General features: G+C 40.7%; 1 protein-coding gene across 1 annotated transcript in view; it reads right to left on the reverse strand.

Annotated features, from left to right (window-relative positions):
* Window positions 1–14,472, reverse strand: part of LOC109404459 (uncharacterized) — a 45,126-nt gene extending 30,654 nt beyond the window's left edge. The window contains exon 1 of the mRNA XM_029863213.2: window positions 14,291–14,472. The gene's annotated coding sequence lies outside the window, so the exon portion shown is untranslated. The remainder of the gene's footprint in view (window positions 1–14,290) is intronic.
* Window positions 14,473–19,424: the final 4,952 nt, after the last annotated feature.

Genomic DNA, 19,424 nt, shown 5'->3' on the forward strand with positions numbered 1-19,424 from the left:
AGTAATATTCCACGAATAGTTCAAACTGCCTAAATATCACATTTTTTTTACTTTCGAGTAGCAATTTATTTAAAGCAACATGCCATTTCAAGGCACAAGAACTTTTTATAGAAATCGTCACTTTTCACTGCAATGCAATGAAGAATGTTACGCATAACAAAAGTTTATCAACTATTGCTTGACATAAATCATGTACAAACTACGTACCGTAATCCGGGGTAACATTGATCAGAATTTTCGATCTTTCCTGAATTATTCTCTTGTTAAAGCAAACGTTACATGTTTTATGTTTTTAAAACAAGTACTGGCTCTCTCAATATGTGTTAAGCTACTCGAAAAAGTATGGTCAAACTTTAAAACATGTTTAAATAGGCTTTTTAATCTAATTTTTGATTTTGTTTATTTGGGGTAACATTGATCATGTCAGTGATCAATGTTCGTTTGTGTTGAAAATACCCTTACTTACTAAATTCGGGGTCGCTGATTTCGAATATGTTGTCCAAATTCTTACAAGCTCTATACTTTTTGAGTTATTTTAGGAATAAAATTCTCCAAACCGCGAATAACGCCTAAAGGTAGGCAATGACTTAAGGAAATGATAGACTACTTTCAATAAATCGTATATTTCATGGAAAAAGAGTGTTTTCATAGCAAAATCGTTTATTAAATCCAAGTCTGGGATATCATATTCAAGTAATACAGTGATTTCTAACCTCGTATTGTATCTAGTATTCACACCAAGCATGAATGTTTGACAATGTATCTCATTGCGTTAAGGAACACAGTTATGGAAGAATCGATTTATTTCAATGTTTATGAACTTCAATTTTCATGAATTGCATGACATTTAATAGCTGAAAGATAGCAGATTACTATATACCATTCGATAGCAGAAACTGATTCAATGTAAAATGCTTGTTTGAACATTTCATAAGGCCGGTCAAGCCGATCAAAGTTACCCCGCTGATCAATGATACCCCGTTTTACGGTAATGCTTCAAGATAAGTTTGACGATATGTGTATGTACTGTAAAAAATATGCAAAGCAAAGATAACCGTACACATCGTAGTTGCTATAGGGGAACAGAGCCCAAAATGCCAAGATGGGGTAAAATGGCTCAGCTCATAAAATGATTCATGAATAGGACTTGTTTAATACTATTTGTGAATGGTGTCAAGATATATTTGCATTAAACATTCTTCGAGAAGCTAGACCGCCAAACCCACGGAAAATCTTTTGATTTCTCAGTGAAAATTGGCAACTTCCGGTGCTTGCAATTAAGGTTTTCGGGTGATTTTATTACCAGCCAAGGAGATTAAGGCATACATGGAGGCGCATGGTTGTTCATGTCCACACTATCCATGTTAGGGGTCATTCAAATATGACGACCTTCGTTTAGCGGGGATGGGGTTGCCCGAAAACTGAAGGGTGTAATTTTTGAATGTTTTCACGAATTGACATCTTACCCCATGGCACATGGCCTTTTTGCACCACTTCCGTTTTACAAACCAGTTTTTAAAATCACTGTAAATCGATGAAAATGCAATAGATTAGTGAATATTTTTGCTGAAGTATCGAGTAATATTGTCTAGTTTCTGTTACCACTTTGAAAGCCTAATAAATGAGGCTGTTTTTCATTGAAAACAACGAAAGTTTGAAAAAATGGCATCTTACCCCACTTTCCCCTACTCCGTGGTTGACCAGAACAATCGATGTTGCACAGAGAGCCAATGAATGTTGCTTGGGATTAGCTACACACTTTCAATGTGCACAATTCAAGAATTGAATATTTTAAAGTCAATAACCGCGCCAGCCACGTCCTTACGGTCATCGAGAAAGAGAAGGAATGTTAGTTCTACAACCATTGTTACTGGAAACACAGATAGTTCTTCTCACCTAAAGGCACGATTCTAGAGGGTGCCTCGTGGAATTTTTCGACATTTTTGTATTTGGGCCAGTCTACTGAACATTGAACATTGAAATGCACATTGGATTTTTATCCGGCATGCTGGTTCGATGTCTAGTGTCAGAAGCAAGAGCAAATAATATGAACTGCAAACCATTTACTAGGGACCTCGGTTGAATCAATTTATACACATTTCGGGAATTAATTGCTTTTTATTCGTGTTCCTTCCTTTTTTGTAAACTTGTTATATTACTGTCCATAGGTCTCCAGTTAGCCTCGTGTTTTTTTTTTTCTGTTCGGGTGCGCCACTGCGACCAGTATTTAGATCTTTTGTGGCATTACCCGTATCATTGAGAGACAATGAAGCATCTATTTCTGTACAGCTCTTGTTTTGATGCCTCAGAGGTTGAAGAAATCGAATGCGATGAAAAGGTACCGTTTTCATAGAGATTTCGATCCCAGTGAAAGTGCGCCCCTAATCAAGCACAATCGATTTTATATCTGAGAGAAACAAAACGATGGAACTGATATTTATCCATGCATCGGAGCTCTAGCCCCATCCATATCTTGCTTCTAGTTTAGTCCTAGGACAACAAAGAAAACCCGGGGCTTTAGGCTAGTTACAAAATTCTGTCAAATTAGAGAATGTGTTCTGCAATAAGAATTCACGGGAGTCCTTGAATTACCAGAACTTAACAGTCCTTGATAGGTTAATACGCAAATAGATACGTAAAGCATGTTTGTTTTCCTAACATCAAGTGTAGTCTCGGGTGAATCCTTATTACCAAAACACATTACCCCAACTTGACAAACCGGATGTCACTAGGGTTCGGTTTGGTAGATCTTAGATCTTTAACCGTAACGCAACACAAAAAAGGAGATCTACCTACGCTACGGGCTCCGTTAAAGATCGAGCATCTTTTAAACCTCCTCAACCATTCATTCATCAGCACGGGTCACTTGACACTTTGGATTGGGGTTCCCTCTTATCACCGGAACAGGTGGTCCGTAGTGTTATTCTTAGCCAATTGGGACAACCGCTACCGACACTACACAGCTATCTAGGCTGATCGTGAAAAGAAGTTAACATTGATGATTAATTTCTAAACGAGTCCATTCAGCCGGTTAGCTTCGTGGTTAAGGCTATGGTTCGCCAATCCGGGGACGGCAGGTTGGATTCCTGTTTCGGTCGGGATAATTTTCTCGACTCCCTGATCAGTGTATCATTGTGCTTGACACACAATGTAAAAATTCAGGCAAAGAAAGCTCTTCAATGAATAACTGTGGAAGTGCTCTATGAACACTAAGTTGATGAGAGGCAGGCCAATTTCCAATGCGAACGTAGAGCCATAAAGAAGAAGAAGCAGGAGATTACTGTCCATATCTTTTTTTACGCTTTTACTCACGGTGCAATTAGTAATGGGCTGCAAAACGGTGAGTCGATAAGGGCCTGTCCATAAACTACGTAGACTCTTAGGGGGGGACGGGGGGGTCTGGCCAAAGTCTACGCTCCATACAAATTCCGAAAATTTTGTATGAACAAAAGTCTACGGAGGGGGAGGGGGGTCTGAGATTGCCCAAAATTAGTCTACGTAGTTTATGGACAGCGCCTAAGAAGAGCGTCCAAAATAGCTCTGATCCTCTTAAGTTCCTACCTCATGCTTCCACGGGTCGATCGATGACAAAGACCGCCAGCTAAGAGTTGTGTGCTTAGCTGGTAGTGCAGCCTGGGCACTGTTGTCCTTCTGACTTCAGCTAGATTGAGGAGGTAGGTACGTCCCGAGCGCCTTTTCACCAAGGAGGTGCGGCTCAAACAGCATCTGTTCTGGCATCCAGCGGCTGAATATGAAACACTGTATAGCGTCAGCTATACCTAAGGTGGCAGCCCCACCAACGCGATGTAGGCAGCGCGACCCCGGTAAGGTAGCCTGTCGAAGCCTTACACCACCACGAAAAATGAAGATAATAGAAGAAACTGCGAACGATACTCTCGAAAACCGACCCGGCAACGAAATGAGGACTCTGATTGGAAAGTCGGTACCTGGAACGCCAGGACCTTAAATGAACCTGGACGAGTGAGCATTTTGGCTTGTGAATTGCAGAAAGTTGGCGTGTGTGTTGCTGCTATTCAGGAAGTGCGGTGCCTCAAATCTGGTGAACGTGAATTCAGGGCGGTGGATCCCGTCGCCAATACATCATTCAAATACAACATCTACCACAGCGGCAGCGATAAGGCAGAACATGGGGTCAGATTCATAGTGATCGGGAAACAGATGAAGCGAGTCATGAGGTGGAAGCCGATCAACGAGCGGATCTGCGTATAGGGGATTCGAGGCAAATTCTTCAACTACAGCCTGATCAATGTCTATGCGCCGACCAACGTCAAAACCGATGACGTGAAGGATGCGTCTAACGAACGCCTTGACAAGACCTATGGAGAATGCCCAAAACATAACGTTAAGATTGTCATCGGTGACGCCAATGCGCAGTTCATTAGTAGCACTCACTTTGCACGCAAGAATATCCACAACCACACCAGGGTGTCTCCCAAGCACCAGAGTGCAAAATGGCGAAGTTTGCAACCAAATCGACCATGTTCTGGTAGATGGCCGACACTTCTCGGACGTCATTGATGTTAGAACTTTTAGGGGTCCCAACATAGACTCAGATCACTACCTCGTAGTTAGTAAGATTCGAGCTCGGTTATCAACCGTGTCGGACTCTAAGAACCGGCGATCGATGCGTTTCAGCATCCAGCGTTTTCAGCAGACGGTACGATAGCTGACTATCACCAGAAGCTGGACGAGCGGATAAGTGAAATCAACGAGAGCGATAATTTCAATACTCTGTGGGAGTCTATCCACGGAGCGATGAGTAAGGCAGCGCGGTAGGTGATAGGCACTGCTCAAAGACGACCTAGGAACGGGTGGTTCAACGAGGAGTGTCAGAGGGTAATGGATGAGATGAATGTCGCCAGAAGCCGGATACTAGTGTCTCGGACCCGGCAGAGCAGGGAGCGACATAGGGAAGCGAGAGCAGCCGAAAAACGAATCCATCGCAGAAGGAAAAAAAAATACCACGAGGAAAATGTGTTTGTTCAGATCCCGTAACGTGGGTAGATCACCTCAGAATGGTGCGTTGCGGCGTAAGATCTACCAAATCAAATTCTGATCTTGAAATTTTCCTGCCTAAAGTAATCAGGCAGTAGTTTACAAGTATTCCAAGATCAAAGTTTGATGCACTTTCCTGATGTTTATGTAACATTTTTGTTTCAGTTTTGCTGCTAATCAATATTTTATTCCAGCAGGATTCAGGTAAATGTATTGTATGATACAAATTAGATTGTAAAAATATATAACTGTGGCGAGCGTATCACTATTATGTAGCTTATTCGACGTCAATGTTAATATTATGTAATATTTCAGATTCTCAACCGAAAATCAAGTAATACAAATAAATGCCATTAAGATGCCGAGGAAACCCGAACGTGTTGGACAGATAACTATTTCGGAGCAGTCTAATAGTGGTGTACCTGAACGTTGACCAACCGCATCCTTTGGAGTACCCTACCACTAACAACACCTAGAACAACACCCATATCCCCTTGACACCTAGGCCTGAGTGGTCTAGAAGAGGTGTCTAACTAACCATCCTTTCATATTCCTCAGCAGTCGCAAAAACGAGGCCAGGACAACTCTCGACTGTTGGAGGATTGCGTCAGTCTTGTCGAGAAGTCAGAGGTAAGTCCCCAATTTTTGTGTTTCGGTATCCGACGGAAAGGACGCAATCCTCATAACTGTGGTCTATGGCTGTACTACCTACGAAATTTGCACGACTTGCTAAATGCTTATTTTTACTTTTTCAGTGGTAACCAGGTAAATGATTAAACCATGACGATTTCTCGTACGCTTTTTCGCTAAGGAAAGCACCCCATTAAACCCTATCCAATTTCCAACTCCAGATATCTATGAAGTGGGCCAAGTTCTTGGACATATTCTGAGTAGATATCTAATCAACATTTCCTCCCCATCCCCGCTGATCGTAAGGACCTGGCCAGGTGTTGCCCGTGTAGCTGCCGGCTTAGAATAGCACTACGGACCACCTGTTCCGGGGGTAAAAGTCCACCGAACAGGTAACCCCAATCCAAGGTGTCAGGCGACCCGTGCTGAGGGATGAATGGTTGAGGGGGTTTAAAAGATGCTCGATCTTTAACGGAGCCCGTAGCGTGGGTTGATCGCCTTTTTGGGTTGCGTTGCGGTGATAGATCTACCAAACCGAAATCTAGTGTCTTCCTATTTTTCAATTTTGGAATATATGTTCTGGTAATTCAAGGAATTATAGTATTTAGTCCTTACTACTGGTGTTTTAGTGACTTCCAGTTTTTTTGTTCCATTATTGGAATGATATTGCTGCTAATGTTAAAACCCGGGTCCTAAACTTCCTACTGGGGAGAATTTAGCAGTAAAACAAGGGTGATGCTAGGTTTCCGATGCATGGCCAATATCAGTACTCTTGTTTTGTTTTCTAAGAAAAAAAACAAAAACTGTATCAAAATCGATACTTTATTGCCCCTCAATGGCAATTGAGTAATGCGACATGCACTACACTAAGGATACGGGTAATGTCACAATAGATCTAAAAACTGGTCGCACTGACAAACCCGAACAGGAGAAAAAAAAGGTGTCGAGAGTTCGTTAAATGAAAGGTTTGTCAAGTCCCAGGCAACTTTTCTGGCGCATTAAACTTCTCTATCGACAGCCACCCCAGGATGTGTACGGTCGGCTATGCTATGCTATGCTATGAGGAAAATGTGATTGTTCAGGCGCAAGAAAGTATGGAGCAGAATGAAATGCGGAGGTTTAACGAAACTGTCAATGGCATGCGGAGTAAAACAGTGCCTTGTCCCGTAATGTGCAACGACCGTGAAGGAAACTTGCGGACATACGAAACAATGGTGGCTGCCAGGAGGAGAGAGCACTTCGAGGAACGGTGGAAGTGGAAGAGCGACAGACAGAATTCGAATCGACCACGACGGACAAGTTGTGAATATATGGGACGAGGAAGAATTGCCTGCTAGTTGGTTGGATGGACTCATTTGCCCTCTATACAAAAAAGGCATCGGCTGGAGTGCGCGAATTACAGAGGAATAACACTTCTCAATTCAGCGTACAAAAGCTGATTAGACTGATTCGTGCGACGCTTGACGGTTCGAAATCAAGTGTACGGGTTGCGGATGAAATATCATTCGTTCGTAACATTAGACGGGCTGAAGCATGGCGATGCTCTTTCGAACTTACTGTTCAACATAGCGCTAGAAGGAGCGCTAAGGAGAGTTGGTGTGCAAAGGAGCGGAACCATTGTCACGAGGTCGCATATGCTCCTGTCCTTCGCTGATGATATCGACATCATCGGGGTCGACCGTCGGGCCGCGGAAGAGGCGTTCATATATTTTAAAAGGGAAACTGCGAGGATTACTAACGATTAACACCACAAAGACCAAGTACATGATTGCTGGTGGTCAACGTAGGTCCGGTCGTGGTAGTGGTGACGGAGTGATGCTAGGTGGAGAAAAGTTTGATGTTGTGGACGAATTTGTTTATCTTGGAATTCAAGTAACGTGCGATAATGATGTTACCCGCGAGGTGAAAAGACGGATTTCTGCTGCGAATCGGGCCTTTTTCGGTCTGCGAAACCAGCTGAAGTCCCGTAGGCTGCAAACGAAGACAAAACTCGCGTTGCACAAGACTCTGATTCTTCCGGTCGCTTTATACGGCCATGAATCGTAGACGTTAAGAGAAGCTGATCGGAGAGCCTTTGGAGTCTTCGAACGTAAAGTGCTGCGAACAATACTCGGCGATAAACTGAAGGACGACATCTGGGGGCGTCGCATGAACCACGAACTGTAGGTACCAAGTATTGTATAAAGAGATGGATATAGTGAAGCGAATAAAACACGGCAGGCCGCGGTGAGCTGGGCACGTAGCTCGTATGCCGGAGGAACGACAAGCTAAAACCATATTCAGCAGAGAAACAGGAAGTGTCGTTGGCTTCGTGGTAGGCCACGCACACGGTGGCTTTTTGCAGTTGAGGAGAACCTAAGGGTTCTAAACATTCAGGGTGACCGGAAGCGATTGGTCCAGGACCAAGACCAGTGGAGGCGAATGCTTCATTCGGCGTTGACTCACCCCTACGAGTTGTAGTCCATCAAGTATCAAGTATCAAGTAAGCAATACGTAATATTATATCACCTGCCCATGGTAAAAATATGAGCACGAGGATGTTGATGTGTGGCTGCTGCTCCTTTCCTAGTACTATTGTGGGTCGTCCATTATGTTTTTCCGTTCGCCGATATACAAAGTTTCCGGGTCTGTTAGAGCTATAGGCTCAGAAAAGGTGTCAGTCGCTCTCGTAGGAAAGAACAACTAACGAAACATTGAAAGTGCCGGGGCTGGGATCGAAACCATGACCCTCCGCGTTTGTTTGGTGTAGCATTCTACACCACTAACGATAATAAACTATGAAGTAACGAGGTTCTCCAAAATATTAATATTTTAATCGGTAACTCATTCACAAAACACTTGGCCGAGCACAACTCTCTTTTTAAAAGAATCCAAATTGCTCCAATAACAATGCATTAAATATTCATTTTCACCCAATTACGCTCCACAGAAGAAATCTCGGAAAAATAATTTTCCATAATGATCGCTGAGTGTATTTCCGCGCGCCTTGTTTGGCCCCGTTGGTACCAGACAGCAACGACCAAAGAGAAAACGAATGTCACGCCACGCCGCAGAAGGCTTCTGTCCTGGCTACTCGTTGAACTCGACAGCAAAGTTGAACAAATTGTGCGAAAGGAAAGACGAGCGCGAACTTTCTCCTCCACGAGGCAGGCAGGCAGGCAGGTGGTAGCGAAACGAACGAACGAGCCAACGAATTGGGTGGCGACAGGTTATCCTGGCGGCTCCCCCATAAACACATTTCTTTCGGTCCACTTGATTTCGCGCGAAAAACCAGCAAAAGTGCCACGGCTGCGATAATACCCCCACTTGTACGGTTTTATCCTGTGGTGAGCATCGGGAAAAATCGAGGCAAGAGTTAAATCTCGTGGATGGGGAATCCCATGGTGCTGGGGCATTACTCTTTAAAATAAACACTCCTTTCGCAGACTTGCTGCTGACTTCTGAAACAGGGGTTCATATTTGCTTGCTCTGTGGGGCACAAGATTTCTTAAAAGTGATTGGAGGCTATAACTTTTGGACTGAAGAATCCAATGTTCGTATCTGCACGTAGGGCATCTGGGGTAATACGCACTGTCGAGGCAAAACGCACCCCCTTTGTTTTTCAGGGATTATCGGTTTTAGAGCTTTGAAACCTTATCAGTCTTATAGAACGTCTTAATAAATGAGCATCTGGAAAATTTTACATATCTGAGTTACGTAATTAGTGAGAAAAATGAATAAAATTGAAAAGCACGATTCTGATGTAATTTTCCCGATCGTTTGTCGAATGATTTGATGGTGAAAACCAACCAAACATCTAATGCTGTTGTGTTTATTCAGTTCATTGAGGGCAATGCTAAGCAGAGGAAAAATAACTTAAGCAGTAATCTACGTAAATTGTATGTTTTAAACTATTTTATTTTTTGCTTTTGGTTGGGGCAATATGCACTCCATTGGTTGGGGCAAAACGCACCTATAGAAAACAAGCTGTAATATTATCTATGAGTGCTCTGTAAGTAATCGCAAACTAAATTGAGCTATTGTTTGTCTTAAAACCTTATAAAACATGCATTTTGTCTAAGAAGTAAAAAGATTTCTAAACTCGACGGTGCATCTTGCCTCAATGTTGTGGTGCGTCTTGCCCCTTTGTTTGAGTGCATCCTGCCCCATTGTTGTAGTGCATTTTACCCCGAGCAAGGGTGCATACTGCCCCGCATAAACATACGAAGCCGTAATGTTAGTCTTTACAAAAACGTTATTTTCAAGAGCTGAACTGTATTAAGGCTGAAATTTTGTTTGGTTTCTCTTAGAATGAAAGTATATGCAATGAATGCATGCATTAAACCAATAAATTATTGCCTTTTTATATGCATTTGGACGCATCTTCCTTAAGTGGTGCGTATTACCCCAGAATCCCCTACAGTCATTTCTACGAAACTCGAGAAACTGTAGGAATAATTTCTAACAGATCTTTGAGAGGAATTTCTTGAAGAGCTCCTGGAGACATTACAAGTAAAATTACAGTAAAACTTCACTGTCACTGCGTCAGCGGTGGTGTGTCCTACAATAATTGGAAGTCATTTGTCATTTTTGTTTATATCTTTTGAGGAATTAGGTTTCCCACGTACCTTTTCAATAACAAATATAGCATATGGCAGTGTTTGAATCTTAGGTATGTATTAGGGTGGCCCACACTTAGTATAAAAACCTAGATTAATCCACCTAGCGGTGATAGTGCCTTTCTCGTTGAATATGTACTCAAGAGCCATAAGCCGAAGTGTTCCTGAATTTTGAGAATACTTTAGAACGTAACAAATCTCATCTTCTTCTTTTGTCACAGTTCTCGTTGACTTTTTACGGCATCATCAGCATCGGCAGCCATGTTGGATTTGTGGCTCGAAATTTCAAAGTGATAATTTTTTGCCATCAAAGTGAATATTCGTATGAAAAAGTATCATCCTATATGCTCACTCACAGTGATTGCGATGATACATTTGCTTATACGTTGCTGCAGAATTGACAGTTTTTTATCAATTCAAAAATGCGAGGCAAACAATCATTAAAAAGCAAAAAGTCAATGATTCGTTCGAAAGCTTAGTGATGCATCATGGCACCTTAACAATGGGGGAGTAGAGTTGATAAATAATTAATGTACTTGATGAAAAACTACCCAAACAATGAGAAAATTTATTACCAAATCCGCTTAACTCATCGGATTTGGTTATAAATTTTCTGGACTCTAATTTCACTTCAAAATTTAAAAATTTATTGGTTGACCTATTTATTTGTGCCCTTCCTCAAAATGATGAATTCCGAATAAAATTGCCAAGGGGACCCCTCTTGACTAAAGAGAAAATTGAAATTTGTGTCAGCCTTATTCAGAAAAGCAACAATTATATCAAAGCCATAATCGAATTTGAAAACTTATTGATGGCTCATATTGTATTATGTTAAACGTATAAGCAGAGCTGAAAAATATCAAACCTCTCAGTTGACTGCTTGACCACCTTCACTAGCACTGGATGCCGATCATTATCAAGATATTTCGGCAATTTTTTCTCTGCACACTTTAACCTTTATTTAATTATCATTGCATTGGTTATAAGAGTTATGTAACATTTGACAAAAAAAAAGTGCAAGCTAGTGAAATTTCTCATAATAAAACCCATTCAAATTTCAACCGTGTTACAGAGCGCGAGGGCTCAACCAGTTGCATATAAATTGTGCCTAGTAATTTCAACCGCAAAAGAGGCTTGATGCTATAAAATTAAAATTTCCCCATACAACTTTGATTCATCTTACTGTATAATTACGTCTCAGGAATCTAAAATGGTGTGATTTGACAAGATCGCTTTAATTTTTATTAAGATTTTGTTCTTTTACGCATATTTATCGCTTGCATTGATTTTGTTCACTTTCGTAATTTCAGCGATGCATTCAATCCTGATTCTGCAACACATCTTAGGTGTAGTCAGAGACTATTTTCTTGCTGCCGGTTTATCTGGTTATCCAACATTTTTGATGAGTTGATGTGCATATGAGGGTTTGGTGCACTTTTTTAACTGGCCACTTCCGGCGGGACACCTGGAACCGGTTCCGGAACACAACCGGTTCAGATATGTTATTTGTGGATTGATTGGTAATTATCGGCAGAGATGGAAACACTCTCATCGTGAATCAACTCGCGAGTGTAAAAGCAACAAACGGTTTACTCACGGTGCCGAGAGTAAGCCGTGTGTGAGTTTATTCGCACCCGCTTGCTTCACGAGTATGAAGCAAAACAAAAACAAAATCACTCATGAATTTTTATTCGCGAAGAACAAGTGGAGATGCGGGAATTGCATTTTAGTGCGATTTTAATATCAAAACAAGTAATTATGAATCATATAGTAGTGTTTTGTGCTTTATTGTTCCTGAAAAGTTAATCTGTCGGCCGTGTAAATTCGTTTTTTCACAAAATTGAAAAATGTTCAGAGCTGCTTCGCGAATCAATCACGTGTGCGACCAGCTTCGTTAGCTCGCGAGTGAAGGAAGTGCGAATATATTCTGGCTTCTGTTGTTCACGAGTAGGATAGCTTTGCGTTTGTGTCTACTCAGCTGCATTCCTCACTGTTTTCCATCACTGATTATCGGTGACAAATATCGGAAACAGCTTGTTAAACATTACGCGTTTCGACCTACTATTCTTCGGTCATCGTCAGACGCATTCAGTTGGATTCACCCCTTCAACTTCGTCAGTTTAATACCCATATAAGCGGTTCAGATATGGTCGTCTGAAACTATTTTCCTGCTTACCGTTCATCTGGTTATCGAAAAAGCCGCTCTTTGATGTGTCGCATGCATGGGTTTGGTTCAATATTTTTATTGGCCACATCCGGCAGGACACCCGGAACCGGTTCCGGAACTCTACTGGTTCAAATATGGTCTTAAACTACTTTCCTGCTTACCATTCAACTGGTTATCGAAAAAGCCGCTATTTGATGTGTCGCATGCCTGGGTTATGTTCACATTTATATTTGGCCACTTCCGGCAGGACACCCGGAACCGGTTCCGGAACACAACCGGTTCAGATAAGGTATGAAACTATTTACCTGCCTACCGTTCATCTGGTTATCGAAAAAGCTGCTCTTTGATGCGTCGCATGCATGGGTTTGGTACAATATTTTTATTGGCCACATCCGGCAGGACACCCGGAACCGGTTCCGGAACTCTACTGGTTCAACTATGGTCTTAAACTACTTTCCTGCTTACCATTCAACTGGTTATCGAAAAAGCCGCTATTTGATGTGTCGCATGCATGGGTTATGTTCACATTTATATTTGGCCACTTCCGGCAGGACACCCGGAACCGGTTCCGGAACACTACCGGTTCAGATATAGTCTGAGACTATTTCCCTACTTCCCGTTCATCAGATAATCGAAAATGCCATGGTTTGATGGGTCGCATGCATGGGTTTGTTGCATTTTCATATCTGACCCCTTCCTGGGGTACCGATCCGGAACGCCTAAATGGCCATAACTCCAGAACGGCTGGACCGATCCGAACCATTTTCAATAGGAAACAATGGGACCATTACAATGGGACCAGATTCCGCGTCGAATGAACCATTGGTCGTTAAAATCGGTTGATGTTTACTATCTAAAAGTTAGGTGACCTTTTTTGTACACACACACACATACGCACACACATACATACATACACACACACACACATACACACACACAGACATCATCTCAGCTCGTCGAGCTGAGTCGATTGGTATATAACACTTGACCCCTCCGGAGGCTCTATCAAATTTTCGTTTTAGGAGTGAACATATAGCCTTTCGGTACACCTTGGTGTACGAGAAAGGCAAAAACATAAAATTGGAAAAATGCCTTAGACTTTTTCAACAGTTAATCAACATTACCCCAAAAACAAAGTTTTTTAAAGTTTTCTTTTAAAACTTTTTTTTTTACAAAATATTGTTATCTTTATTTAAAATTTCATAAACGAAGCTTGAAGCAGCATTTTTGCTTGGAATCATTTGCAAAGTACCTGATTTCACAGTAAAACAATGAATGAAAAGTGATCAATTTCCCCCCATGTTACGGTACTTCAAACTACAATTAGCTGACACTTTTGCGTCCTTCATGGTAACGAAACAAAAATTACGACAAAACTAAACACACTGCATCAAATAATCTTAACTTCCAACTTCCAACTTGTAAATCCCTGCTCAAGTGCTCGCAATGAACAGCGCGAGAACGCACCATTGAACGGCCGGCCAAACGAACGATGGCGAAATGGCTTGATAAAAGCTTACATTTTTCTTCGTCTTTATTCGCGCTATCGTTTGGAAAGTTTGAAAATATTCATTCACCGCTGATGAAAAATTCATCTCTCATTAATATTCGATGATAATTGCCCGGTTGGCTTTTAAGTTTCGATTTCGTTGATTATTTCCAAAATTCCCGAACACTTTGATGAAAAATTTCTATCGGCAATCTGATTAAATATTAATTACGGCTCGCGGAACTAATTGCACTAATCGAGAGGATATTAGCTAGATTTAGTCAACATTAGCAGTAATTCAATTTGGTTCGCGGAATTCGGCTTCTTCCCGGTGAGTTTGTATTGCGACAGGTGAATTAAAATAGAACAAGCAAGCTTCCAAACACTTACTTTGCCACTGCACCAATTTGCCCAGACCTAGGTAAAGCTGAACACCTCGCGGAAAACACGGTTTGACTGCTCGGAAACAACGTTCAACTTTGCGCTCCAGTGGTGGAATGCGATAAAGTTATTTTTACGCTGATTTTCCACGAGTTTTCACCTCCTTCTTCCAGAGCGAAAATTATCCTTTCATACATAATCAATTGTGCCTTTAATGGAGTTCCGAGCACCGTGGAATGATAAAATCGCTGTTCCAATTTATGCACCAGTTTTCGCTTGTGGGCTTTTAGGCAGGTGTAGGTGGAGCGAAAAGTGTTGGACAATTTAAGGGACTTTCAGGAGGCAATTTATAAATAATCTCATGCTCTAGTTTTCTGATCGAAAAATACCTTCTTCAAACACAGTCACCCTTATCGCTACGCTTGAAGATCACCACAGAAGAAGAAATCTCAATTCTACCACGTTCTGGTTGATGAACGGCCTTTCTCCGATATTATCGACGTCTATTATTGTGACACTACATAGGGGCTGTCCATTAATTACGTAAGGGATTTTTTACGATTTTTCGACACCCCCTCCCCCCCTTGTAAGATTATTTGTATGACAACCCAAATTTTTGTGTATGGCGCGTAAGATTTCTCAAACCCCCCCTCTCCCCATAAACCCTTACGTAATTAATGGACAGCCCCATACAACTCTGACTGTAGACGTAAAAACTTGCTTCAATTTGAAGACAAAGTACCGTAATCCGGGGTAACATTGATCAGAATTCTCGATCTTTCTTGAATAATTCTCTTGTTAAAGTAAACGTTACATGTTTTATATTTTCAAAACAAGTACTGGCCCTCTGAGTATGTGTTAAGCTCAGGGCTGGATCTAAGGGAGGTCCGGGGGTTCCAGAGCACTGGGCCCCCACATTTTAGGTACCATTTTTGGTAGTTACACATTTACTTTATTTTTCATATTGCTCAAGTACTGTTCAAAAACAAGGAAAAACGTTTTTGCTCATCGCTCCGAGGGGCGTCCACATCTGTTCTGGCCCCGGGCCCCCACAATCCTGAATCCGGGCCTGATGAAGCTACTCGAAAAAGAATTGTAAAACTTTAAGTCATGTTAAAATAAGCTGATTAATCTAATTTTTGATTTTGTAGATTTGGGGTAACATTGATCACACTAGTTTACAAAATAAAACGAAAATCGTGAACTTCTGTCAACAACTAAAATTTTTGAAGCTTAATTTAGCACAGATTTCAAAACCGTGCTACAAAAAAAAATTAAAGTAGAACAGTTTTTGAGTTTTAGCTCAATATTGAGTTTTACAACTTTTTAAAATATGGAATTAAATAAAATTCAAATATCTTGCGTTTTGTTCAACCAATTCAAAATCTTTTTCCATAAATTAAAAGCTGAATATAATACCATTCAATCATCTGAAAGCAGGTTTTGCGTCAGATTGATGAAATTCGAGATATTGGCGAGTTTTGGGACGATCTCTTTAAATTTAAGCAAAATTTCTAAAAATATATGAAGAAATGGATTTTTTTTTTTCAATACAAAAAAAACAATTGAAAAATTCTATCTCAACGTTTATTTGACAGATCATATATAGGCGAGTTACAGTAAAAAATTCAGCTCAACCGGAGCAATGATGTGTGAAGTGAGCAACTTTGCTTAAATCAACCTTGTATGGAAAGTCGAAAAAATTTCCGCTCTACTGTAATTTTTTTCTTCGCGTTTTCGAACTCAGGGCATGATTCTACACCAAAAACAATCATCAGCTTACCGAGTTCAAAAATGCTGTAAACTAGTGTCATGTCAGTGATCAATGTTCGTTTGTGTTGAAAATACCCTTACTTACTAAATTTGAGGTCTGATTTCAAATATGTTGTCCAAAATCTTACAAGTTATGAACTTTTTAAGTAATTTTAGATTTCTTTTAACTAATCCATTTATTTGGGGCTCAATTACGTTTATGGCTTAGCAGAGCCAAAACTCATTTTTTGTATTGTATGTACAAATGATTTTAGGAATAAAATCCACTAAACCACGAATAACGCCTAAATGCAAGCAATTGGTTGAGAAACTCATGGCCTACTTTGAATGAATCGTATATTTTACTGAAAAGAGAACTTTCATAAAGGTTTCGTTCATTAAATCCAAATCTAGGGCATCAAATTGAAGTTATACAGTGATTTCTAACCTTATATTGTATCTAGTATTCAAACCAAGCATGAATGTTTGACAATGTATCTCAGTGCGTTACGAAACGCAGTTAAGGAAAAAAATATTTTTTTCAATGTTTATAAAATTACATTTACATGAATTCCATGTTATTTAATAGCTAAATAACAGCAGATTACGAAACGCCATTCGTGAGCAGAAACTGATTCAATTAAAAATGTTCGTTTGAACATTTCATGAGACCGGTCAAGCCTATCAATGTTACCCCGTTGATTTTACGGAACATTGAATTGACAAATTGAGAGATTTTTTTTTGTAGGAATAAATACTTCTTGTATTGGTGGGATTCAAACCCACGACTCCGTATTGCTAGTCCGGCGCTTTAACGAACTAATCCACTCAACAAGTTACGATTCTGCGGAATGTAAAATTAAAGTTTTTAAGCCTAATTCAAGCATAGGGGTGGTGGGGGTAAAGTGGACAGGTGGGGTAAAATAGACAGGGTACAGTTTCATGGCTTTTATTATTTTTTAAAAATGTTTTAACGATTGAAGCTTATGCCTAAGCATGAATCATTATACTTTTGCTGATCTTGAACATTAAAATCAAATAAACTTCTTCAAAATGACTTCAAAACTTTAGAAATCTCGTGAAAAATCAAAGATGATGTAAAATCTGCTTATCATGGCTAAAGTTTTTTCCGTAAGTTATTTTATAATTATTACAAGTTTTACACCCTAAACTAATAAAGTCCACATAAAAGGATATATTTGAATGAAAAAAAAAAAAAAAGTTTTGTAAAAAAAAAAGCTTTGGAAATAATTGTAACATAATCAGACGGTGGGGGTAAAATGGACAATCGGTTCAAATTTCACCAAAATTTCATATTTTTTTTTTCAAACTCCAGAATCATACATATCGTGATATAGTTGAAGTAAAAAGTCATAAAAAATATTTTATATCTACAAAATATCATTTTCATACAAAACAGTGCTTGTTGTGCTATTTTTACAATAATTATTTAAGTGTGTTTCAAAGTTTGCATTAAAAGTTTGAAAACAACAAAATAAAGGTATCGTATGAAATTTGATAGTTTGCATTTAAAAATACACAGTTAAAAAAATCACCGACTTCGGTAATGTTTTACCGAAATCTCAACCGTTAAGTTTGTTTTACAGGAAAAATTCGGTAAAGGTAGTAACTTTTACCGAAGTTCGTTAAAGTTTGACAGATAAACGATAACATTTTACCGAAATTTGTTATTTTTTTACAGAATTTCGTTAAAATCCATTACCGAACGCTCAGCGGTTTAGATTTCGGTAAAAATTACCGAACGCGATTAGCTGTGTATAGAAATAATATGCTGTTATATAACTTCTAACGACTTGTTCACTTTACCCCATCGATTATCCATTTTACCCCCACCGATTTTTTCACGCAATTTTTATGCACGTTTTGGTGAAAAAATAATCAAAGAAAACAATATTTTTTAAACGTAATCCATTACAAGATTTCTAGAGTATATCATTACCTTCCATGTTACTTGGAAAAGCAGATGGATTTTGCCACATTTCCACTGGAAACAATCACAATGCTTAGGTTGTCCACTTTACCTCCACCACCCCTACTGGTTTGTACGCCGGAAAAAGGCAATAGATTAATTGCCACTACTCTGGCTTTTACTTGGTGATGATCACCAAGCTACCCCAAAAATTGCCCATCATAAACAATGTACGGTACGGTACTGAAACACTCGAATGTAATTTTTGCATACGCACCGAATCTCGAGGCAGCTTGAACCCAAGGAGAATACATTTTACTAAGGTGGCGCAGATAAACATTGCAAACCACTGGTTGTCTCTTCCATTCTTCTGGTGTTCTTATGGAACTGAAATAGTGACGTCACTATTTTAGTTGCATAAGAACACCAGAAGAGTGGAAGAGACAACCAGTGGTTTGCAATGTTTATCTGCGCCACCTTAGTAAAATGTATTCTCTTTGGCTTGAACCGATGCTGCGGCTCCTGTCTAGAGGACTGCTGAAGTGTAGTAAAGCAGTCATTAACGTCGCAGCCCACGGCAACGGAAGGAACGACGACGCCAGTGCAGCGGAGGACGGAAATGAACCAACTCCCACGCTGAGGGAAGTTAAGGATGCCATTCACCAGCTCAAAACCAACAAAGCAGCTGGTAAGGATGGTATCGCAGCTGAACTCATCAAGATGGGCCCAGAAAAGTTGGCCACCTGTCTGCATCGGCTGATAGTCAGGATCTGGGAAACCGAACAGCTACCGGAGGAGTGGAAGGAAGGGGTAATCTGCCCCATTCACAAGAAAGGCGACCATTTGGAATGTGAGAACTTCAGGGCGATCACTATTTTGAATGCTGCCTACAAAGTGCTATCCCAGATCATCTTCCGTCGTCTGTCACCTAATACAAATGAGTTCGTGGGAAGTTATCAAGCCGGCTTCATCGACGGCCGGTCGACAACGGACCAGATCTTTATCGTACGGCAAATCCTCCAGAAATGCCGTGAATACCAAGTCCCAACGCATCACCTGTTCATCGACTTCAAAGCGGCATACGACAGTATCGACCGCGCAGAGCTATGGAGAATCATGGACGAAAACGGCTTTCCTGGGAAGCTGACTAGACTGATTAAAGCAACGATGGACGGTGTGCAAAACTGCGTAAGGGTTTCGGGTGAACTATCCAATTCATTCGTATCTCGCCGGGGACTGCGACAAGGTGACGGACTCTCATGTCTACTCTTCAACATCGCGCTGGAAGGTGTGATGCGACGAGCCGGGCTCAACAGCCGGGGAACGATTTTCACAAAATCCGGTCAATTTGTGTGCTTTGCGGACGACATGGACATTATCGCTAGAACATTTGGAACGGTGGCAGAACTGTACACCCGCCTGAAACGCGAAGCAGCAAAGGTTGGACTGGTGGTGAATGCC

Source organism: Aedes albopictus, chromosome 3 (genome assembly GCF_035046485.1).
Source record: "Aedes albopictus strain Foshan chromosome 3, AalbF5, whole genome shotgun sequence".
Classification (NCBI taxonomy): domain Eukaryota; kingdom Metazoa; phylum Arthropoda; class Insecta; order Diptera; family Culicidae; genus Aedes; species Aedes albopictus.